Source organism: Podarcis filfolensis (genome assembly GCF_964270895.1).
Source record: "Podarcis filfolensis genome assembly, chromosome: 3".
Taxonomy (NCBI): Eukaryota; Metazoa; Chordata; class Lepidosauria; order Squamata; family Lacertidae; genus Podarcis; species Podarcis filfolensis.
The window spans coordinates 71,041,139-71,066,205 of NC_139606.1; the positions used below are offsets into that span (position 1 = coordinate 71,041,139).

The window sequence follows — 25,067 nt, forward strand, 5'->3', positions numbered from 1 at the left end:
ATCTTCAGCCCCATTGCCATACCTCCTACTCTGTTTATCTGGCAAGGAACTGAGAAATTAAAATTATAATGTCCCAAGTCATCACTGGATATGTTTAAGGACAGTTTCTCCCTCCCCGCTTCCACCTACGTATACACAACCTGTCCTTTCCTTCCACACTCTTCTTTTTCTTATGAAGCAGAAATTGTCCCCCTACACCCCTGTTCTTTCCTTTCCATCTGTACTCCTTCAGTAGACCTGGGCTAGATTACAAAGAGCTGACATATATGGGGAGGCAAGCAGCCCAAGCATCTACTCCAGCCTCATCACAGCAGACATCCAAAAGCATCTAGTACAAGTGAAAGGCAGGAATCCATGATTCCTGATGTCTCCTCCATCTGCAGCCACCCATGACATATCCCACACCATTCCGGAGGATCCCCTGAGTCTCAGAATTGGCTTTTCAAGGGGCATTGGGGACCAAGGCAAGGAGGAGGAGTGTGGTGAACTCCCATCCTGCAAAAAGCAAACAACTCCCAAAACACCACTCACAGTTCTGAGGATTTAAGCTATTGAAAACCAATTAAGTTCTGACAAGATGAAGAGCAATTTGGTTACATTGTGGAAGCAATCAACACTCTGGGGAGTGTTTTTACATTGTAAAAGAAGCAATGAATGCCCACGAGAGAAATTTTACAAGGATAGAATTGTGCAATAAATTCTTGGACTGCAACAGTATCTAGCACTAGGTTATGCCTTGATGGGCAGCAATGGTTTTAATAGGCAAAGACTTACTGAACACATTAGGATTGTGCATTGATTAATCTATTTTTAAACGGCTTACACTCTGTGAAGCATTCAACTAGTCACAAGCACAAGCCAAACCATAGTTTGGCTATGGTTATGTGCTTATGCCCTGCTAATTTAAATATCCTTTTGATATCTCAGCAATTAAGTCACTGAAAAAGAGTAGAAATTAAAAAGTATATGGTATGCTTTTGGATATTTCTAAACATTTTAGTGACACATTGAATTTGTGACACATAGTGAATTTGCTGTTTGTGTAGATTTATGCAGCAACCCCTATAGTAACAAGTTTTTTAATGTTCTTTTAACATGTATTCAGAGTTGCATCCCTTTTGCAGATTGCATGTACTCTATTCTTTTAAAATTACTCATTTTCTATATTAAAATATCTCTATTTGGTTAACTGATGAGGCATATTGAGAATGCAGCGGGGTGTGTGTGTGTGCGTGTTAAGCCCTTCCAATCTTTCAAAGTTTGAGTGCAGAGTTCTCTTAATTCTTCTTTGTCATATCAGTTTTTCCATCTCCACCTTTTACCCATGTTTTTAGCTTATTATTTGAAATTATATTCTGTGAGATATTTTGGGGAATGAACTGATTTATTGAGAACAGAGTATGTAATTTTCCCTGGGTTTGTTTTCTAGGTTGTTGAGGGCTCATAGTATTTGTAGAGCTGTTTATAGTATTGTATTTTACTGTCAATAAATAATACCCTATTGTGTAATCCTGCACATGACTATTCAGATCAAGTCCCGCTGAGTTCAATGGAGCTTACTCCTATGTAAGTGGATACAGAACTGTATCCACTTACTATTATATAGAGCTTGGTATTAGCCCTGTAACAACTATTTACATCTTGTTTCTTGCTGCCTTTTAATTTAAACAGCTAGAGGGCAATGTAGTAGATTGCACAAATTGCTAAATTTATTAATCCTGAGGATTGGGAGCAAAGCTCCAATTTGGGGTTCCTTTGCCTGAGCGCTATCTTGAGTTCTCCACTTTCTTGGCTGGTGGAACAACTGGCAATTTTAAGTTGCTAAGGCAGGCTGATATTATTTGATGCTGGCAATAGAGATTACAGGCTTGCCTTCCAGATCAAAGGGACAGTATAGCTCCTGCAGCTGTTGGGAAAGAGACTGAATGGTAAGTGAGAGTAAAATAGTACGCAGTGATCTTCAGAACCCAGCTGACTGCTGGTCAGGCCAGGTGCAGGCAGACAGAAATTCCTCAATGATGAAAAGGGAGAGGCAGAAGCACATACTCTGTGAGATGGGGGGAGCAGGGATAAACAAAACATCCTTTCTTTTGAGCCCTGGAATATTATCACTGGAAGAATCCAAAGAATTAATCCAACTCCCTTGTTGACTAATTTGTGTGTTCTTCCTACTGATATTTTGTTTAATAGGCCTATTGTTTGTTTTGCTTTCCACTGACACAGTATCTATTGTTTCAGAACTATAATCACAGCAACACATAGCTGAGAATGTGGGACTAGCTGTGTTTCTTCCTCTGGTGAAACACTAAACACAATGTACCTTTTTGTATAACATAGCCCTTTTGTGAAGAAAGTACTGGCTTGCTTTAGTCAAAACTACGCTTTTAGACTTTGTAAAACATTTCTGTCATCTTTAAAATGGTTGATTGATGGCAATTTTGCTGGAGATTGGGGTACTGTGTATATAAAACTTTTAAATTTAAGACTTGACTATACTTTAGATACAAACAGTACACATTACAGCTTTTTTACTCCACTGCCCTTCCTTCCTCTGCTGACATCCCTGAAAACAGCATCCATCTAAAACAAAATATTCTAGCATGGGACCTCTTAGAGGCTAACAGCCTTTGGTAAAGACAGAACTACAAGGAATAGACAAGTGCGTGTAACATAAGCTGAACAAGGGGACAGTTTGGAGCAGAGAAGTGATGTTCTTCACTTTTTCTGCACCTGCAGTTTCTACATTCCAAGTAGCTTTCCAAGCTACGTCTGTACCTTTGAAGGGTTCAAAACTGGTCAACTGTGAGGGTTAATTTGGAACTCAGCGAGTGGGGCAGATCTGAAACAGAGGAGTGGCAAACTAGCAAAGGACTAAATATCCAAACAACAATAGGAATTGAATGGCTTAAAAAATGTTGAGGTAAAACACTCATGGATGTGTGAAGAGGGGACTCCCCCCCCCCGCATGCTCTGAATTTCCCCCCTCCAAAGCTGCTTTTCCCCCAGGGAAAGACAGGCATTTGGCAAATTGTTACATGCAGCATGTAGGTCCTCCTTATTTAAGATTGTCAGCTGATCTAGATTTTCCTGCTACAAATGATTTGACCTTGTGGAGTTTCTGTAAACAGCCATTCTTAGATATACAGTCACATTCCCTGGATGATAGCAATTTGAAAAAATGATAATGTGAATTGCTGTATCTGTACTCAAACATGTGTTACATGTGCTCATTGTGAGTTTAGGATTGCAGCCTCAGTCACAAACTTCCTTTTTAAAATAAAATAGCAGAAATAATGTTAATCTCTTTCACAAGACATTTCTGTTGACTTGTATATCAGTTGTTTGCTGATAAAATAACATCTAATAGGAAGCCTTCCCTGTAACTGGATCTTCAAATCTCTCTGAGGCACTTGCTGAAAAACTGTCCTATTTCAACTTCTGGAGTAAAGCCAAGTTAATCTACTATATAAAACAACAAAGATTTGTGGCACTAAAAGATTTATTGTTGTGATACTACACTTCATAACAAGATTCCACTCTCAAGCACACAGCATTGTGGTCAGAACTTGTTACTGAACAACATGGAGTTGTTTCCAAAAAATGAAGCCCCACATCTTTCTCCATATCTCCCCATAATATATTGGGATGCTCAACACTTGACTTGACACCATGCACCCCACCCTCCCAAAATAACTCTTTTCAGTAAAGCATGAGATCAGTGGAAGAACCTCACATTGTTAGTACATCAGATTATACAGTCAATATACCTGGAAGCTACGGAGGAGAGGAGGAGATAAGGGGTTTGTTTTTTGTTTGTTTGTTGTAACATCTCATTAGTAACACCTTATTCCATACACACTGCAGTAGGAGTGATGGTCAAAAGAGGTCTTTATCAAGTTAGAGGTACTTGTGCCAAAGACTCACTACACCAACCTGGTCTTAGCCAGTGCTCTATATGGGTGGGCAAACACGCACTGGGGGGCACATGCCAAGGGCGGGGCACAGAGGGTGAACAGAGCCCGCCACACCAGCTACAAAGGCCTGGCCTGGCTGCATCTTGGACTGCCTCTCTGCAGCTCTGGCATCAGTGAGGGAGCCTGCTGTGGGGGCGTCTGCTTGCTCCCACATTTGCCCCCTCATAAACCTGTGCCAGAGCCAGAGCCCTCTGCCCCCCTGCTACACCCCTGAGTACATGGGACAAACTACAAAATGCATGAAAGGTATTTTATTTTTTCTTGTAGCCAACTGAAGTTGGTGACCGCTTTGACAGTGTTTTATTATTATAGGACACTGTTTGGTAAGGATGGCATCTTGCCCAAGATACAGATAGGTAGCCGTGTTGGTCTGCCATAGTCAAGACAAAAAAATTTTTTTTTTGTCTTGATCTTGCCCAAGATTTATTGTATTTACCCATTGGATCTGTCACTTTCCTTTATTAGCATTATCAGAATGGCCTTGTATTTCACCAAGTTTGTAGCTCTATTTATAGCTCACAGGGATGAAAATTTGACCTTTCCCAATCATTATTTCCTTCAGCATGTTTGCAGGATGCTGTGGGTGGGGATTTGGGTGGGGAAGAGGAGGTTAAACAAAAGCAAGATGAGGAGACATGGATTGGGGGGGTTTAAATCCAGCATGGGAATAAAAGATGGGAACAAGTAAGAGAACAGACACATGGATATTAAAGATAAACTGAGCCTCAGTAAGGTTAGCACTCAGTGACTGTACCATACATTTTAGGATTCTTCCTATTCTTTTGATGGTAATTTGTTTTAACTGATTTTAATATTGTATTTTTAAATTATAACTCACTCAGAAACTTCATGGTGAAGGGTGGGTAAGGAATCTAAGAAATAATAACAATGGATGTTTTGCATTTCCTTCCTAACATTAAGTAAGAAAGACATACTATATTGAGTTTCAAAACAAAAGGGCTGTCCCTTTCACAAAGTGCACAATGTCCATGAGTTTCAGTTTTGAGCAAACCTGAGAACAGCATGTATTGTAGACAGAGATCACATTGTGCGAATTTAACAACAAGATTATTATTGCCAACAAAGTTGCCATAAGCTATGTAGCTTTCTCACATTAAATTGTGAAGTAACGTGTGGATATTTCCATTTCAGAGTACGAGTATGTAATCAGTGGTAAAACAGTAAATGTAATGGCTTTAGGGGTTGCTTGTGCGTAAGTTACCACCGCTCTGGGCTAGGTTGCCTGGTTAAACTGTTTCTGTCTGGACAGCCATCCACTCCGTGGCTGTTCAGTCGCTAGCAGAATCCGTCAGTGGACGTTTCTTGAACCTCTTCCAGCAAAGAAGTTCTTTGACGCCAAGTCGCCGCCTACTTTCCCTGCACGGAAGTCTTCTGCGCAGGGTGGGTGTGGGCAGCAGAGGACCTGTGCTCTCCTCGCTGGTCTCCTGCGAAGAGTCCTGGAGCCTCCTCTCTGCTTCCCCCATCGGCCCCTCTCTATCCCTGGTGTTGCGCTGATTTTCTTCCCCAGCCGGAGACCTGCCTCTCTCCCTGCTTGGCCCCTCTCCAGCATCGCTGTGGAGCCTCGCCTCCTCCTCTAGTTCCGATGGCAGTTCCCTGACAGTAAATTAGTAAATAGTCTTTAAACGGAACATCCTCTCTTCATTCCTTAAACACAATGTTCAAAATATTCACAACCTTCTACAGTTCTTGTTTTCTCTCCAGATTATATAGTCCTCTTTGTTTGATTTCTTCTTTTGTATTCCAAACAGGCAAGAGCAACCTTCATTGTATCATTTGCCTTTTTTTATCTGAGGTCATAAACAAAAGGCCTGACCAGAAATAACATGTTTGTTATCCTATCTAAAAGGTGACATTATGCTATTTGGCTCTGGTAACTGTTATTGGTCCAGATGGCTGTGATGTTTGCCCTCTATCTAGTCAGTTCCCTAACATTTCATTGCACTGTAACATGACCAAGAAACCCAATCCAGAATGAGCTATCAAGACAGGAGTAGGTTTTGTTCTCGATGGCTGGGGTCACCAGGGGCAGGCGGCAGGCTTAGCCCTTGCCCAAATGGTGTCCCTAAGTATATAATTTTCCTTTTATACCGTCTCACAGAAATAAATGGCTGCCATTCATTTCTGTGGAGGGAAAGGGGTTAAGTAGTCCTCTCCTCCCCATCCCTGCCCCATTATTCCTCTTGCTCAGCCTTATAGTCTATGAAGCTGGTTTGGGTTTTTTAAAAAACCAGGTGCAAAGTAACATGGAATTCCATGTAACATCTACTTTAGCGTAAGGGCTCAGTCTTCAGCTGCCAGTGTCTTCAACTCTCTTCTAACTTCATGTTCACCAGTTTCTGGAAATATGCATAGATGACTTTCATAGAGGTCTTCTCTCTATTACTTTTATAAATCTCAAGTAAACATCTATATAACTCACAAAATAAAATAATGTAAGAGAAGCATTCTTTCTTTCTATTCCCTCATTCTGCTGCAGTTCCTGCTACACAGCCCAGATTAATTTACTATTGTTCTGGGAAAAGACACACTGAATGAAGAGCCATTTGGCTCTCTCTCTCTTGGCTTATCAAGGCCTCAAATATAAACATTTGCACTGGCGCTTCTGCCTGCAGCACTGCTATAATGCCATATTTTGTGAGGCTGTGCTGGCACTTCCCAACCTAAACATGTATGTGCTGCTTTGGCAGACAATCAGATTTAGCAGCAAATGTCCCAGAGATATTCATTCTGCTTTGAAAAACTCTATTTGCATTGTTTACATGCTAACAGTTTCTAGAAGTATGCATGGCATGGAGACAGTGGATAGAGAAAAGTGCCCTCCCTAGAACCTGTAGACATTGAATGAAGCTGAATGTTGGAAGATTCAGGACAGATAAAGTACTTCATCATGCAGCCCATAATTAAACTATGGAACTCACTCCCACAGGAGGCAGTCACCTACGAAGATGGCTTTAAAAGAGGATTAGATAAAATCATGGAAGAGGGGGCTGTCAGCTACTAGCCATGTTGCAGGCTACTAGCAATGTTGGCCAAGCTCTGCCTCCACCGTTGGAAGCAGAAATGCTTCTGAATGCTAGTTGCTGGAAACTAATGAGGGGAGAGTGCTCTTGTGCTTGCAAACCTGCTTGTGAATTTCCCATAGGCATCTGGTTGGCCACTATGAAAACAGGATGCTGCACTAGATGGGCCATTGGCTCGGTCCAGCAGGATCTTCTTATGTTCTCTCTCTCCCTGTCCCAATAGCAAATATAAGGCAATTGCCGTTTGGAGTTGTAGTTATTGATTTATTTATTCTTCTGCATAGTCATCTCAAGACAATGTACAATAAAAACAGCAAAAAGAAGTTAGAAACACAAAGGAAGTCAAATATAAAATTTACAACAGCATAATGACATATTTACAGCAGCATAATTAACAGGTGAATGAGATTATCATAAGCATAGAATGTATTTGCTGCTGCTGCTGCCAATCCTGCCAATCCTGGTTTATGGTGGCTGGTGGCTGTGGAAGCTCAGCCTCGATTACCTGTACTAAGAGACAGCCAAAATGGTCTCTGGCCTCTTCTGCAGTTTCTGCTTTCGTATCTGGAGTCAGTCAGGACCTCACCCTCCCAGGCCAAGTGGGAAAAGGCCTGCAAGGCAGGGGGCAGGTACTGCAGGACTCACAGCCAAGATGGTCTCTGGCTTCTTCAGTTAAGATGTTGCAGAGAGAAGGACCTGGGTATCACCAGTGTACCAATGATACCTTGCTCTAAAACTCCTAATGACCACATTGGAAAGTAACATTTTAATCCTTATTTATTGCATCTCATTGCATAGATGTTGGTTATCACTATGCTGCATTTTAAAAGCAATGCATTTTTCCTCTGAGACTTCATGAACACCATATCAATATTTCCCCCCATAGGCATTAATCCATTTTTAAAAGTTTTGTAGATTAAGTCATGAAAGAATTCCTAGCAAGAGATGTCAGAATATGATGATTATAAATAGAGCTAGATTTTTATTTTATTTTTTAGGGTCTAGCCCATTTGGCCTAGATCTTTACCCAGAAGCAAAATCTTGATCATCCTTAGCAAATGAGTAATCCCTAGGATTTCAACTGAATTGTTTCCAAAAGCACACGGGACTAGAAATTACTGGTGCTGGGCTCTGGGTAGAATTTATATGTGTATATTCATGCAAATCAGACATTTGATATAAGCAAAAAGGATTTAGCATTCATTATTATGTAATTACATTTTGGGTAGTTAAGGCATAGTTTGACCATGCAAGGAAAAAACCCACAGGGTTTTGATGAGATTTTTTGTTGAGATCATTAGTTCACATAAGAATAAAAATTGCACATACTATTTTGTCTACTACTGTTTGTTTTAATTCATTTTAAAACTAATAAAATATATTTTGAAAAAAAGAATAAATTTTGCATTGGACCTAGATATCTCATTGAAAGATATATCAGCATAGCGACAACCTCTTTGGAATGTTGCTTATAAAAATATAAGCAACTTATTTCCATGGAGGAAGACCACCAGGAATGAGCTGCTGTGTTCATGAAGTCTGTGAAGATCATGTTTTTGCTAATGAAGAGTTAATTCCAATTCCAACTTTGAATAGTATGATTTTCTTTTGGCTCACTTTGTGACAGAGTATGTGCCTTGCATTGCCCAAATGTAACTACACTATGTGATTGAACAAAAATAATAAAACAATACTTTTATGTAAGAAACCTAGGAAACAAACATGCAAGATTTGCTGACAAAATTGCATCAAATAGTTGCATCAATCAGAAATGCAATCCATTTCCCCCACTGGATATTTTAATGATGCACTAGAGTACCTATCTCTTGACTGTTTATGATTCACTTTCAGATGTCAGCTTCATGTGCTGCGTGTCATGTTGCTTTGTTGCATGATTGCAATGTAATTTTCAAGTGTTGTGCCATTTGCTCTGGCTGGTTATCGTATATTACTGTCTTTGTTTCCATCTAGCTCTGTACATGATCGTTGCCTTGGATGCTTGATAAAACCACTGATCTCTTAGTGTTTGTTATTGGCAAAGCCTTCCACTCTTTACCATCTAAGCTTACTTTAAATTTGACATAAATGTTTCTTGGGAGACAACAGCTGTGTAACAGATTTCCCCATATGTTCCTGTGTTTTGACAGCATGGTCCAGGAAAATAATCACAGGATATAGACGAGCTCACCTCTTAGCACATTGCCACTGAAGCTTTAGCTGTGTTTCCCATCTCTGTGGATTTCTCTTTGGTAGGAATCTAGAACCCTGAATGGGTCCTGTTTACTTTCTCCACTTGTCTTTAAAGCTGTGGCTTCCATATGACATGATAATCACATTGTCCTGGAGTTTGCAAGTTGCAGACTTTATAGGGAGGAGGTACCTATTATTCTTTTGCATCAGTGGAAGTTTTTTAAATCAATAACAGATGTTTACCTGCAGATGCAAATGTAACACAGGGGAAATAACCCTGTTTTCAGAAGATGGCATGTATAGTTATGGCTTAACCTTTGACAGCAAGTTGAAAGGTCATTCATCTTCTACCACAAGCCTGCACTACTTGTGAACCACTAAGCTGCATGAAGCCCACCAGCAGTGTACTGTGGCAATCAAAGAACAGAAGGTACAAAAACAAGAGATATCACTTCCTCACTTGAGTCCTTGATTTGCTTTCTAATTATGAAACAAATCAGGGATTGTCAGAAGGTTCTACTGTCAGTAAACAATAAAATCTTCAAAAAGGTGCCAGTCTTCTGCCTCTTTCAAAGCCACTTTAATCATGAGCATGTTGAATATGTCAGGAGATGCTAAGATCTATTATGTCAGAATGATGAAGATTGATGTGATCTGATGCAATTGCCTTAGTAAGAAGGCACTCTGAAGCATTCACACAGTCACTGTACCTTCATATGCTAATCAAATGAGAAGAGCAAATAAAAATACTTTCCATAACTAGAAGTATACTAGTGCCTTCCTTCCTAAGTAGACTTAAGAAGTGAAGTCAAGCATTTTCTTTTCCAGTGTATTAGGGACTTATTCTTTAGGAATGTCTTTGTAGTGTAGGGGGTCGAATGGCTGTATATTGATAAGCTATGCTCAGTTTGGTGGGTTACAAGTTGTGTAGGCTTGTTCTAAAAGCATTATGGGAACCATACCTAGCAGATTATTTCTAATTCATTAATGTGTTGTTGAGCTTGATGGTAGAATTGCTGAGTGACATTGCTGGGGCTAGTTTATGTTGTCCATGTGCTTCAGATCATTGTGCAAGCCCCATCCTCATTTGTCCCCTGATATGCCGTCTGGTGTTTCATTCATTTCATTTACAAATTGCTTCCCATAAAACATGGCAAAGCAATTGAAGAATAAAGATATCAACAACAAAAACATATATGAAGAACAATATCAAGTCCAATACAGGTACAAGCTGAAATGAAAATCTCCATTTAAAAGAACTGATTGAAAAGGAAAGTCTTCAATAGGCAATGAAATGATAATAGAGACAGACAGCAGTAGTCTGATACATAACAGGAACAAGTTCCAAAGTCTTTACCATCATGCTAAAGTCCTGATTCCTACATCATATGGAATGGGCCTCCTAACGAGATTATAATTGCAAGAGGCCCTTGCCTACGGAGTGCAGTGATTGGTTTGATATTTTAGGGGAACAGACGACCCTCTGCAGAATTGTTGTATGTGCATATAGAACCTGTTGCCCCAATTTTTTTATTTAGTTAGAGAGATTTCTATCCTGCCTTTCTTGTGCCTATGATCTACTCAGAGTGGCTCGCAATCGTTTAAAAATCACGGCGCTGTAAAATACTATATATCACACAGGATTCATAGTCCTGTTGAAAGGCTGTACTTAGGAATGCAGAGTTCACACAGAGGGCTAGTTCATGCTAGGTCTGCTCTATCTGAAAAGCTAAATGGTAGCCCCAAGGAAAGACTGCAGGGGCCTGTGCTTCTGAAGCCAGTGTGAACCAGCTCTATGTGATACACAGAGTTTGTCTGTGCAATATTGCCGCTATGCTCTGGCATGCCAAAGTGTGTTTCTGATCTCTGATTTGGCTTACTTCTGAATCAAAGCCCAATTTAAACTTAACAGGAGTGGCATCTTCTTGTTCAAAGCCTGGGCTTGATCCCCCCCCCCCCAAGTTGAAGGGTTATTATAGGTTATGGCTGAATGAGGCTGTGTGCGCTATTTGTTCAAGTTATGTTTTATGTAATTTCCCAATATGTCATTTCTGATTAAACTGCACACAAAGGCTGTCTGTGACTGGAAGATTTGTGACATTTTCTCTGTGCCCCTCACAACACCCTCTTGGAGCTCCGCAAGCATTTGCATGTAATCAAGGAAAACAAAAAATGATACTTTTCAAGCAATATTTAAAGATCCCTCTGCAGAATAATTTCAATATTAGAATTCCACATGTCACTTAAATCATATAATGGTGCCTCAAGCTCTTAGGCTAATCCCAATAAGTAGAACTCTCTTCTCTGGTTTTGACATTTGTGGTGCTTTACAACTGCAAGGCGGAAAAAAGAAGAATATTGAATCAAACCATTGAAGTAAATTACTGCTGACATTAGCTGAAATAATTCATCCATGTAAAACCATTTAGATGCACAGTCAACAGGTATCTTATTTTAACATTTTATAGCTACATGGAAATCTTTTGCAGAAATCCAGCACTCTATGGCAGCACATGGGTAGCTTTTAGAGTGCATGATGGATTGCCGTCAGTGATCCCTAGAGATTTTTTTTTTATGCCATTAGTAGCTGTTGTCAATAAATTTGAAGAAAAACCACTTGGTAAATTGAACTATTCGTGTTCTCTATTCAGCACTGGGTAGCCTCTACCATGAGGACTAGGCTCCTTTGTCTTCTATTTATATGCACCTTCTGCAGGAAATTTATCATTACCTGTGTCTGGCTGAAGGTCATTCACAGAGCTTTACAGTTGAGCTGGGATTTGAACTTCATTCAATATTAGGGTCATTTCATATCAAGTGAGCCAACCTTTTTACCTCATGTCATCCAATTTTGTTTAATATGTTGTACACTTGTGGAATGATCAAAACTGTTTAAATCTAAAATTTCAATTTCAACTTCAATTAAATTAAAAATTTAATTTTTATCTCATCCCATTTGTGAGTTAAAAGGTTTGAAATTTCAAAAAGTTGACAATTTTTGCCTTGCCGGACTACACAAAAACCATAAAAGCTCAGCCCAAAATTGAGATATGTCAAAACTAATAATACTGTTGTGAGGATTACTGAGATAATGTATGTGAACACTAAAAACACACACCATATATAAATGCTGGGTATTATTTACTGTGTTTTGGGAATTAGCACAGCATTTTAAAATGTTGTGCCTTTAGTCTAAGCATTATATGCTGCAACTGGCAGGCTACTCCAATTAAATATATTGTTATTTTTCATACCATGGAAATGCTAATAAATTCATTAGTGCACCATAGTTACAACTTCTGGAGTGAGCAATTAAGAGGGGAGCTACATAGGCTCAGTTTTGATGTGAGGAATACAAGCAAAGCCTTGTCACTGCTTGTTTATTCATAATTAAAGTGCAATTACTTCCCTGCTCCATTTCCTGACAATATCAAATAAACATTATAGCTTGAACTGGAATGGAACAGGTCTATCCCTTTTCATATAATTCATATAATATGGGGTTTTTTTTTACAATGAAGCGGTGTATCAATTTTATGAAGTACTAATAGTGTTAAGAAGCATGCAAAGTTATGTGTAGGATGTACTGATTATGTATGATGCACAACTATGTCATGACCTTTGGAGGTGCCCATTTTTTCCTCCAGCCAAGGTGCCCGAGTGGTTAAGTTGGCATGTCCCCTGCCCCTACCTCCTGCAAATATCTGGACTGTATTACTGTCTGGGGGATATGTCCTCACCTACCTTGAAGTCTGCCAAGTTAGTATCAGCACAATGAAACTGTCATCTGGATAGTCTCTAGAGTCCAGCAAAGTAAGTGGCCAGCATTCACTCATCTTCTTAGCCCCAAGGGCATGTCTGTTTGAAGCGTTTTTTAGATGATCACATGCTCTCAGCCAGCCCTGGTTTCCTGCCATCTGTAGAACATTCAGGGGTAACAATAGAACAAGAATGGAATGCTCTGTCTGTACAGCCCTGAGCATAACGTCAGTGAGATTCTTCCATACCACTTTGTATCTTTTTCAGCACCCTTCAGACCTTTGCAGTCTCCCGCAACGGTAATCTTAGTGTGATTTGAAGCATGAGGACAGTGTGGAATTCAGTTGTGCTATCTAGAATTACATTAGCAGCCTAACTTGCCTCTCTAAATTACTAAAAATAACATGGACCTACATGCTCAATAATGGCAATGTATTTCTCAGAGATCATGGCAATTCAGATGCTAGTTATAAGAATAATGTTCAGTTCTGTGATTTAATCTTTTTCACACTCACTTCAGAGTTTCTTTGTTTTTGTGTGTTGGCTAGATTAGGAGGAAGTCGACTTCCTTCATTCTATCCTTGTAATATGTTGGGAATGGAAAATATTTTTCAAGGAAAATTCACCCAGAGGTTCATCATGATACTCCATGAAATGGTTAGTGGAAGAGATTAATGCACAAAGCCTAAGTTTTTTCCATTTATTTTCAATATTCTATACAGTAAGCATCTTCTCTGAAACTGAGAATATTTGTAGGTGTATTTATAATTGTGCCAGAAGTATTTCAGTAAAGCTGAGGAAAACTTTGTTGCAACAAACTATTCTTTGAAATACATCATATTGCATTGTAGCAACCTCTTTTAAAAGTTAACATTACACTGCTATGATAAAGCGACCAAAAATAGGCTGAGAGTTTGCATTTGCTGTTTTAAGATTATCTATTTTCTCTTAGAAGTGGTTGCGTTAACCTGTCAGCAATCCATACCCTCATTAGTAAGACAGGCTAATTTCTTTCCCTGATCTTTGGCTCTGTTTAGAAAAAAATATAATGGCTGGAAATGCAAGCTGCCTCTTTGTGTGGCTACAAATAGAAGTGCCAGTTGAACATAATCCATACACAAACACGTCTTGCATTCATTGACTAAATAAGGGTGTGTGACTAGGATTTGTGCATATTCCTCTGATAACCTTCATTGTTCTCAAGGACACTGGTGAGTTTGCTGATGGAGGCGTGTAATGAGCCATTGTTACCATGTGAGACTTAAAAAGCAATGCTGAGTTGGAAGGAATCAGCCATTAGTTGCAGCTAATGGCAGGTTTGAGAAAACAAGTTCACAAGGTTTTTAAATAATTGCAGTGCTCTGTTTAGCTTTCATTCCATAGGATACTTCTGTAGCCATTTAGCAACTTCTAATACCTGATTGTGTTTAACACTAATAATCATTGTGAAATTTTATCAGTACAATAAAATAGGCAGATCTTCACTGTCAATATTTCATTCATTTGCGATTTATGAGTAAATTGATAAATTGGTATGTACTAGAGTATGTGTGCAAGTACAAAAGCAAAATTAATATCAACCAGTTATGTTTTAAGAAGTGTTTTATTTCATGGCTTAAGATATACTAAACATTATGCATATTCTAAATGAATATTACATTTCATATCAGTTTCAAATTACATAAATCAGGCTTGTCAGTCACTGTGATTTTTGTTGAAAATTCTTCATTAGAGAGACCAAGAATATATTTCCATGTCATTCTTTCCTCAGTTCAGTATTGTTTACATAATTTCTACATTCTTTTCTTCTGCTTCCTGTTTGTCACACTATGGTGTTAGATCCTGCGAACCATAAATTAACCTCATAGAATATATCTTTCTTTGCTCTGGATACAGCCCCCTCTTCAGGGGATTGTAAGTCTGGAATGCATTTGATGCTGCATGAGGGGCTGCAACTATGGGTGTTTGGGGAAATTAATTCCCCTTATGAAAGCAGAAATGCCTTTCCACTCATATATGGTACCATTTGATCTAAGACATAGCTTTGGGCATGACCTAGGGTCCAGACAAATCTATGTATGACATTTCTATACAAGTGCTGTTCACTCTGGATTTTATTTTTTTCAGCTTATGGTCAAATATATTTATTATACATACCTGTATAAATTTGTTGTTATTTAGGGATCCCTTCCCCTGATGAGCTATTTTTAATACCTGGAAATCTTTTGAAGTTTTTTCATACCTTTCAGTATCAATCTATGTGGGAATAAACATTTAAGTCATTCTTCTTTTCCAACTTCGCCCCTGTTCCTAAACAGTTATGTAAGCATCTTTGTCTGTAATGCCACTGAAATGGCAGAGTAGAGTTTTATAGTTTCTAGGTGTCCTGCTCCTACGGCATGCCATCACTAACCAAATTTATATTGCTTGTCTTAAATGTAAATAGAAGGCACTGCAGAGTCTGGTACTAAAGAGTTTCATTGTTTTGCACTGCCCTTTCTGTACAAGAGATTCCTTGGGTTCTTCTAGCATAGCAAGACTGTGGAACTGAGTGCTTGGGAGAATTAGCATTGAACTGTTACATTTATAAGGTATTAATTTTTATTGATTATTATATTACATTACTGAGGCCTATTTTGGGTCTGAACTTGATCAGTGCTTTAGCATCAATAAACAATTATTAGCATCTAAGCTTTTCAAGGAATAATGTGATGTAAGAAATATTATATTATATTTAATTCACAGAAACAAGCTTCCCTGTAATATGTATTATCTACATGTATTTGCTTTATTAAAAACAGCTCCGTCAGGAATCAAATATCTGTTACATACTAAGATTCCAACATATTTCACATTTTGACCAATACCATAAGTTCACCAGGGAAAACCAAACAAACAACTTACTATTTAGTGTTTTGATTTGAAATACATTGTGCTGTTCACTGAAATAAAATTAATGGATTGGTGAAGATCAAGTACTTCCTCTAACAATTGCCTTGATTAAATTAGGTGTTCAGTTGTGTAGCTCACTCACTCGTTCCAAGAGTCGCTACTAGTGACCTCCATTGTATTAATTTAAAATGGATATTCAGACAGATGCCACCTTTGACTTCTCCAGCATCAAAAATCCTTGTAAGGTCCTATGCTGAAGCAGAGGTTCCTCCTTCAGTCCTTTTATCCACATTAGTCATCTGAGAGAACAATACTTGAGAAGAATGCAAAGATGGCCTCTGGGGAACTGGAATTGAGATCAAAGGTCACATGTTAAAAAGCCATTTATTTCTGGTCCAATTTTTCTCTTAGGCATTATTCATGGCTGTCTTTGCTTTTCAAACAAAAGGAACATCAGTTCTCACAGGAAGTTCAAATGTATTGAATTGTGCTGGATTAATATATATTATTTTTCTCCCAGACCTGACCAAAAGTATTTTGGTATTCTTTTCATGTAAGTCAGGGTTTGCATCATGCTTTTATTTCATTTCTTCTTTTTCTTTGTGGTTCTTTCTATAATAATCATAGTAACACACCAGACCTGTGCATATTGGCCATTCTGCCAAAAGCTACAGTAAGGGAGATCTGCATGCAAAAAGAGCCTTCTGCATCTTTTGCCCTGCTGTGTCATGCTACTCATCTAAGCCTCTTTGACCTGTCAGTATGCATCATCTTGTGCATATTAGGGCATGCATGGACCCAATGCAGGTTTGCTGGTTATTATGTGCATCACAGACACACGTGTTACATAGCAAACTGCTTTGATAATATCCCAAACTTTTTTAAAAAATGGTTATCAGTGGAACTTGTTTCCATTAAATGTGGCCACTGCAACCCATGCATCAACCCAAAGGTTCCCAAACAACTCACCTAAATACACACGACAATATCACCCACCGTCATAAAAACAATAAAAATTGTAAACATAATAAAACGACAGGCATCAGGAAAAATTCCAGTTTTAAATTCAGTTATCTCTGTACATCAGACAGAGATCTTATCTTAAACTGAACATCTGAATAAAAGTTAACATGAAGGAAAGCCATTTCAATGGGAAGGTATTCCACATCTGGAGTGCCGAAGCAGGGAAGGTTCTGCTTTGTGCTGTCACACAGAGGACTTCAGTTGTTGTTGGAGCTACAAGCAAAACCTCTTCAGCAGATCTTGCCATCTGGGCTGGCAGGTAATTGGAGAGACACTCTTTCTAACACTCAGGCCCTAAGCTCCATAGAGCTTTATAAATCCAACACCTTAGATTGGACCTGATAGCAAACAGCCAACTAGTTTAGAGCTTTGAGATTTGGTGACTCGCAATCCTGTTTGTGGCACCAGCTAACAACCTGGCTGCTACATTCTGCATTAGTTTACAGCATTCAACCTGACTTCAAGGACAGCCTCATATCGCGTGCATTGTAGTAGTCTAAGCAAGAGGTTACTATGTCACACACTACTGTAGCTTGAACTGTGTATGGACTGAGAAATAGCTGTTTCTGATGAACCAGGCATTGCTGGGCATAAGCGCTCCTGGCTACAGAAGCTTCACATGCTTTATTTCAGTGAAAGACAGAAATTATACTGTCTTTCTTTTTTCAATTACAGAATGCACATAGCAAATTACCAGTTGGAGCCCATTCAAACATTTCGAAAGCTTTGTGCCACTGTTGCCTAGGCTAGTAGCACTCCACATTGCACATTCAGATGGACATCTTCCTGACATGGAAGATTTCAGCATGTAGAGAAATTTTGACATGAGGCCTGTATTCATATAATCCCTCATGTGCATATTGAGATGGTACTGCTCAATGAGAACCATACCACAACATTTCCCGCCCCCCCCCCAAAAAAAATATTGAAACTGGATAGAAGCTGAAATGACTGAAGGAGATGATCAGAAGTTCAAACTGAGGTGAAGGAAACAGAAATGGGAATAGTCAGAAATAGGAATAAAGCTCATACCAAGAACTAACTTAGTTGGTCTTTAAGGTGCTACTGGAAGGAAAAAAAAAATTTTGTTTTGACTATGGCAGACCAACACGGCTACCTATCTGTAACTAGAAATAGGAATAGTCAGAGATAGGTACACTTTGCAAGGCAAGGAATTCAGTGCTGTGATTTTCAATGAGAATTTTGGTTGAAGTGTAAATTAGGAGCAGTACACAGGACACGTATGCAATTTCTTTTATTTTTCTGTGTTGGATGGCAATAGAATGAGTTCCATTGTAAGGGAGAAGTGATATATGAATACATCATAAAACTACACAGTTACATGGCTTTATCAGGACCAGGGCTCATAAATCAAGGAATGTAAACTTCACTCCATTTGAAATCACTAACAACACTTTATGAGTTGGATGCATAAACTTTTCCACAAAATTCTCCCCCCAGCAGCACTAGCAGCCCCCAAAAGGGTTCTCCAGGGGTTCAAGGGGCTGTGCTGAACACAGGAAATCAGGTGGAGACTCTTTCCATGAGCTAGAGCTTGGCTTGCAGAGGGTGCTTACATCCAATTTTCTACAGTCTCTCCTTTCCCATCAAGCCCTGTTACCACATCCACCCCAATTCAGTCAGTTTCCCCAATCCTAGGGAAAGCCTCTTGAGGAGGAGGAGGGGAGCTCATTCCCTTATGCAGGCCGATCTCTATAGAGTCTGTGATACTTAATTCTATTATGCACCTGACGTACAAAATACAGTCCCACCCTTTGAACCCAAAGCAGATATATTATTATGTCAGCTGCAAGCTGTTGACTGTCCTTCCAGTAGCACCTTAGAGACCAACTAAGTTTGTTATTGGTATGAGCTTTCATGTGCATGCACACTTCTTCAGATTCTTCAGAAGTGTGAATGCACATGAAAGCTCATGCCAATAACAAACTTAGTTGGTCTCTAAGGTGCTACTGGAAGGATTTTTATTATTATTATTATTTTGACTACGGCTACCTACCTGTAACTAGAGCTGTTGACTGTGGGGGAACTGGGTTGGTAGAACTATGACTCCTTAATACTGAAATAGCCGTGGAGCACTCAGTGGAATTAAGAGAAATAAAAATCCCAAGAGTGCAGTAATCCTCATTTAGACAGAAAATTATCTGGAGTATTCCTGGAATGCTCTTATTATTGTTTAGGAGGGGGAAGGGAAGCTAGAGGGTTTCTTTTCTAATTGTATGTGGTTTTCTGGTAAAGTAACTTCAAGCAACAAAGGGAACTTGTTCAATACTTTTGTACTCTGAAATGTAGCTTGGACAGAAATCCCACTATGTTCCTTGGGATATATGCCCAGATAAGTGGGTAGCCCTAGATATTCAAACTATTTGTATATCAAATATTTGTTCAGATGTTATTAACCAATGCCATTGTTAAGCTGCAACAGTGCTGGCCCCACCATTATGCAGGATGAGGTTGCTAGAGTGAAAGGTGAGAATTGCTGCCCAAACATGTAATCTTAGCCTAAGCATGCTTACTTGGGAGTAAACGAGCTCACTATCTACTTGTTTTATGTTTGTGGTTACAATCTAATACATTTTCAGCTAGGTTGCTGCTGCTGTTTTTATGATTATCAAGAACAACAGTCTTCTCCCTTGCACTATTACTGTGCAAAGTGCTTTTAAACATTTTTGCTTAACAGGAAAACAGTCAGGTGAGATTGTTAACAATTTACTTGTTGGGAGATGAGGCTGAAAAAATAAATAAAATGTTGCTTTTCTTGTGATTTACAAACTTACAAACTTTTGATTTTACAAACTTATATACGGTACTCCTGCATACCTCAAGACCCCACTGCCTTCCTTTTGAGTTGTCCCATTTCACATCCAGACTGACATTCCCTTGACTAACCCAAGTTAACTTGTAGAAGGAATGATTACTTCCACTTTTAGTTTGAAGACAAATGCATTGTATGTCTGATTAAAATTCCGAACATCTTCCAAGCGTTCAGGAAGAGGGGACATGCCACAGATACTTTCATAAACAGCTGTGGAAGCTAGCATTTCTTTTCTATAGTTCCAGATGAAATGCTCCTACTTGTTGGGGGGTGTAAACCATCATTGTAAGCTGGTAGCAGTCACTTCTTTCCCCCCAAATACTAGAATATAATTGAACACTATATAGTTTATATTGCAAGTATAGTTTGGGGATTTTAACATCTTGTGAATGTTTCTGTTTAAAATGTTGAAGTGAATGGAGGTGCCTAAGCTGGTGGCTGGCCTCTCACTTCCACCCACCCAACGTGCAGGCAGAAGCACTGAGACAAGATGCCTGCCATTGGTAGCCAGAAGGAAGCTGTGGATCATGGCCTCCCAGGGATGAGGTGGGGCTGCAGTGGATTCAGATCTGTTGCATCTCAAGCAAGTCTCACTGCTTTAATGAGATTGCATGGTGCCTTATCGCTGTGCCAGCTCCAGGCTGGCATGGCAGTATTACTGTCTTCCCACTTTCTACTCTAGCCACCATGAACAGGAAGGCTGCAGATGTGGTGGTGGCCTTGCCACCCTGTAAAGTCCTGCCAGTGGTTAGTGGGGGAGAGATTTGGATTTTTATATTGCATATAAATGAGAGAAATATACCGTACTTTTCCATGTATAAGATGAGGGTTGTTTTTTTACTCTAAACTAATGTTAAAAAACAGGGGTCGTCTTATACATGGATAGTGCATGGGGGGTGGGACAGACGGGTGATTGGTTGCAGCCACAAGCAGGAGGTTGTCAGCGGTGATTTGTGGCTGCTGCAAGGGCTGCTTTGGATTGGCTGCAGCTGCGGCAACTGGGTGTGTGATTGCCTGCTGCTGTTGGCTTAGGCAACAGGAGCGATTGTCAGTGCATGTCAGTCGGGTTAGTGATTTTCAGCATCCTCCCCTGAAAAAAGCTCAACAACTTTGAGGTCGTGTTATACACGGGGTCGTGTTATACACGGGGGCATGTTATACACGGAGAAATACGGTAAATAAAGTTGGAAGTTATTTCAGTCCTACATACAGTATTTAGCCAAAGTTACTACATTAAAAACAATCACAATGTTTTACTATTGTTTAAATTTACCCAGGTGGAATTAGATCATAATATTCTAATTGCTGTGTTCCTCGAAAGCCATGTCAATGAGCATTTGTGGCATACCAAAGGCGTAATGACAAGTGTGACATATTAAGACCTGGGTTAATAGTGGTGGCCCACATTATCTCAGCCAGCAAAACACAGTAAAAGTTAATTTGTCAAAAGTTATTTTGTCAACAATTCTTTTTTTAAAAAAAATAAAAAATTATTTGCCATCTACTATTTTGTCATCCTGATCCAATCACTGATTCATTGCCTGTCCTTGTGACTGGTTGAAGTAAATTATAAGGATTTAATAAATTAGAGTAAAGACTAATGGCTAACAGATGTAGAAGCACTATGCACTCTATTAATTAATGCTGCTACAGATTATGTGGAACTAATGCAAATCACTACACGTGGAATGTTTATATATTTGAACATTGCTTGCATGTGTATTGGTGCAGCTGAGGAAAAGTATCTGACAGCAGAATACTGAATCTGCTCAGAAGTAAGTTCCATTGAATTCAGTGGTTCATAATCCATGTGTATAGGATTGCAGTTTGAGACATATCCAGGAAAATGCTGTGAATACAATCTCTGTGACATTTATTTTCATGACCTATAAATTCTAATTACCTTTACCTTGCTGTGAAATGTCTTGCCTGTCCAAGGAAGGGAAAGGAAGTGAAGGATACAGTTTTGCTATCATGCTCAAACAGATACGGCAGTGTCAAATTCCCCTATGGTTTAAACATAAAACATTTACAAATACAGAAAATTAGTATTGCCAATGGAATGTTATCTCAACAGACTCATTTAATAAAGTAACCAGAAAATTTGAATATGTATTAAGGCATGCCATCTTTAGAATCCTTAACAGATTACTGAGTTGTATCATTTAATGCTAAGTGTTTTCAGGCTACAAGAGAGAAAATTATTTTTTTATTGTGTCTTTTCTTTTTTTAGTTTAATATATTACAGGGAATTGTTTTTCTTTGTGTTCCCATGAATTCAGACCTGCACTAACATTTAAATGCAACTCAGTCATGAATTGCAAGCTGCAGCTGAAATGAGTATTGTTTTTGTTAATGGTTTATTGAAAATCCAATTGTCCCATTCACATCAGTGGTATGAATAGTTGACTAAATGCCTTTTTTGTCCTAACAAGGAAACACTTGTTTGGATAAATGAATTAATTGCATGAGCATCTCCTTTGGGTTTTGAACAGTCTTTAACATTTGGTACCATCAAAGTAAAATATTGGAAATGATCCCTTATGAGGGTTTCCCCTCGTCCTGCCTTCTTCTTTGTTCCTTTTATTAGATGAACACATTCACATTATCTGAGGTGTGCATAATATTTTGCCTTAAATCAGGAAATGAGATGACTCTGCCAGGTGGCAGTGCCCAGAAAAATCAATTAACTTTCATCTAGATCCAAACAGTTGTCTATAGTATCAGTGCCACAATGAACACCACTGGAGAATTGGGAAAGGAGCCCATTAGATACCTGAAGCATGCTGGGGTTTAAGCATCACAATACTTGCTTTAATTTTAATTTGAAGGTGCTGTGTTGTGTTTGAGAAGTATCCACATTTTATCAAACAAATGTCACATTTGACACCCCAGACTAGCTAAACAGAATGGGATTTATTATGTGAGTTAAAATATACATAATTTACAAAGGCCTCTTTTATTGAAAGCTTTACTGTTTAGTGTTTAAATGTATCTCTTTATCAGTGCCAGTGTGGTTGCACTCAGTCCTCACCATAAACAGTGCCTGTATCTGCACAGAACTATTCATGGATATCAGGCAAATGAAAGCAAAATGCTTCACTTTGTTAGGAATGCCTCCTTTTACAAACCAGATTTGGATGAGATGAATATTGTCTATTTTAGAGGACTTTTTAAGCAACTGCCTAGAATGAATTTTAACACCTCCCTCATTCTTGAATTTCCACACTGATACCACACCGATAGCTGCTTTTAAAGACATAGCTGCACTCTCAAAAGTTATACTTTTATCTGAGCACACATGCTGTTTTTATGTAATAATGGCTGTGTATGAACTGTGAAACTGCTCCTTATTTTGGATCTTCTCTTAGACTCAGATTACATGTGAACACACAAATGATAAAAAGCCTGTTTAGTTTGGAAAATGCAGGGGGAACTCCATGGGGAAAGCAACTTTGGGGACATAGAAATTATAGGTAGGGAAATGGTTTCTCATCTAAACAGGTTGTTAGCTACCAATGTGCATATTTGCATGTAATGTATATTTTGAGGTGTGGGTGTATGCCTCAGTTCAGTGCTCATGTTACATTTTACAAATTGTGACTTGTTACTGAATGTGATATGAGAACCTATCCTCCATAGTCTGGATTGGATCCCATATACTGGGGATTTAGGCTTTTATCCAGATACACATGGTGATAAGGAAGTAGCTCCCACTAAACTTTAAGTGACTTATTTCCAAGTAAAAAAAATACTTAGGCTTGGGCAGATAGGCAGAAAAACTAAGTCCACTTTTTTCAAAATAAATCACGCTGGAATCAATTGGGCTTCTGAAAGTGTTTGGTGTTAGGGTGTTAGAACACAAGCTGTGCTTCTGGAATGTTAAGACCTTTGGAAATGAAACCCCACATGCCTTTTTCCATTTCCACGTTTCCTTTGGTATCAAAGCATGAAGGTTATAATTGGTTTTTATTGTTGTGTGTGTTTGTTGCAGCAAAAAGCCTTGGGCTGCAGTTGCTCAGATGCATGAAGTGGTCACATAATGGATAGGTGTGTATATAAATATATATTCAGAGTACTGAGAGAGTAGAAAAGGGAGATAATTCACAAAGTGACAATGAGAAAAAACATTTGTTTTCTACTTCTCTTTCCTCAGGGTGTATACATTTGGGCAACCACTTCACACACCTGACAAACAGGGTTTGAAATCTTATGCCATGATATGTTTGAGAAACTTCAAATCCTATGCATGTTTACTCAAAAGTAAATCCTGCAATATTCAAGTAGGGTTTACTCTCAGGAAAATAAACATAGACTCACAGCTTTAACCTAAAGTGCCACAAACCATTTGCTGTTTAAACTGCTTCTTAGCATTTTGTAATTCTGACGCTGACCATGGCTTATACTGAATCAGGCCATTGGTCTAGGTAAAGGTAAAGGTAAAGGTACCCCTGACCTTTAGGTCCAGTCACTGACGACTCTGGGGTTGCGTGCTTATCTCGCTCTATAGGCCGAGGGAGCCGGCGTTTGTCCGCAGCTTCTGGGTCATGTGACCAGCATGACTAAGCCGCTTCCGGGGAACCAGAGCAGCGCATGGAAACGGCGTTTACCCTCCCACTGGAGCAGTACGTATTTATCTACTTGCACTTGATGTGCTTTTGAACTGCAGGTGGGCAGGAGCTGGGACAGAGCAACAGGAGCTCACCCCATCGTGGGGATTCGAACTGCCGACCTTCTGATTGGCAAGCCCTAGGCTCTGTGGTTTAGACCACAGCGCCACCTGCATCCCATTGGTCTAGGTAGGCCAGCATTATTTGCTCTGACTGGCTGTCTAGTCTAGGGATCAGCCATCTGTTTCCCGATCCTTTTAGCTGGAGATACACAGAGTCTGAACCTGGAACCCTTTCACACAATGCACCTGCTCTGCCACTGAGCTCTAACTCCTCCTCTTGCTGAAAAACTGCTCCAGGTAGGCATAGCATTTCAAGACTATATATAGGCTTGGATGCGTGTGTAATTGAAGCCTTCTGTGCAGAAGTTTGTTCTAATGAAGCGTGACTACTTCTATTAATAAAAGTGGAGAATAATTTGCTGGTATGTAAACTCTGTACCTACTTCAGAATTAATAACTACTTTTACAGATACTTTTTTGTCTTCTGGGGGTTTTCCTGAGATTTGAATGGTACAGGAGAGACATATATACCTTACTCTCGGTTCTGTCTCCAAGGGGAGAATATATCTGTAGTTTACAGATTTATGTTTAGAGAGCCTTTATGAAATCGGAGACATTCCCAGCCCAATCTACACTCCCATATTATCACCATGTGCCAGTCTCTGGAAATTCTACTATGCAGT

The 25,067-nt window shown here is 39.2% G+C and overlaps 1 protein-coding gene and 1 long non-coding RNA gene across 3 annotated transcripts in view; one reads left to right on the forward strand and one right to left on the reverse strand.

Moving 5' to 3' along the window:
• Nucleotides 1-25,067, forward strand: part of PACRG (parkin coregulated) — a 223,206-nt gene that overhangs the window by 151,052 nt on the left and 47,087 nt on the right. The window lies entirely within an intron of this gene.
• LOC310759089 overlaps nucleotides 15,728-25,067 on the reverse strand; it is a 37,492-nt gene continuing 28,152 nt past the window's right edge. Inside the window, exon 3 of the long non-coding RNA XR_014546206.1 lies at nucleotides 15,728-16,202. This is a non-coding gene — a long non-coding RNA (uncharacterized lncRNA). The remainder of the gene's footprint in view (nucleotides 16,203-25,067) is intronic.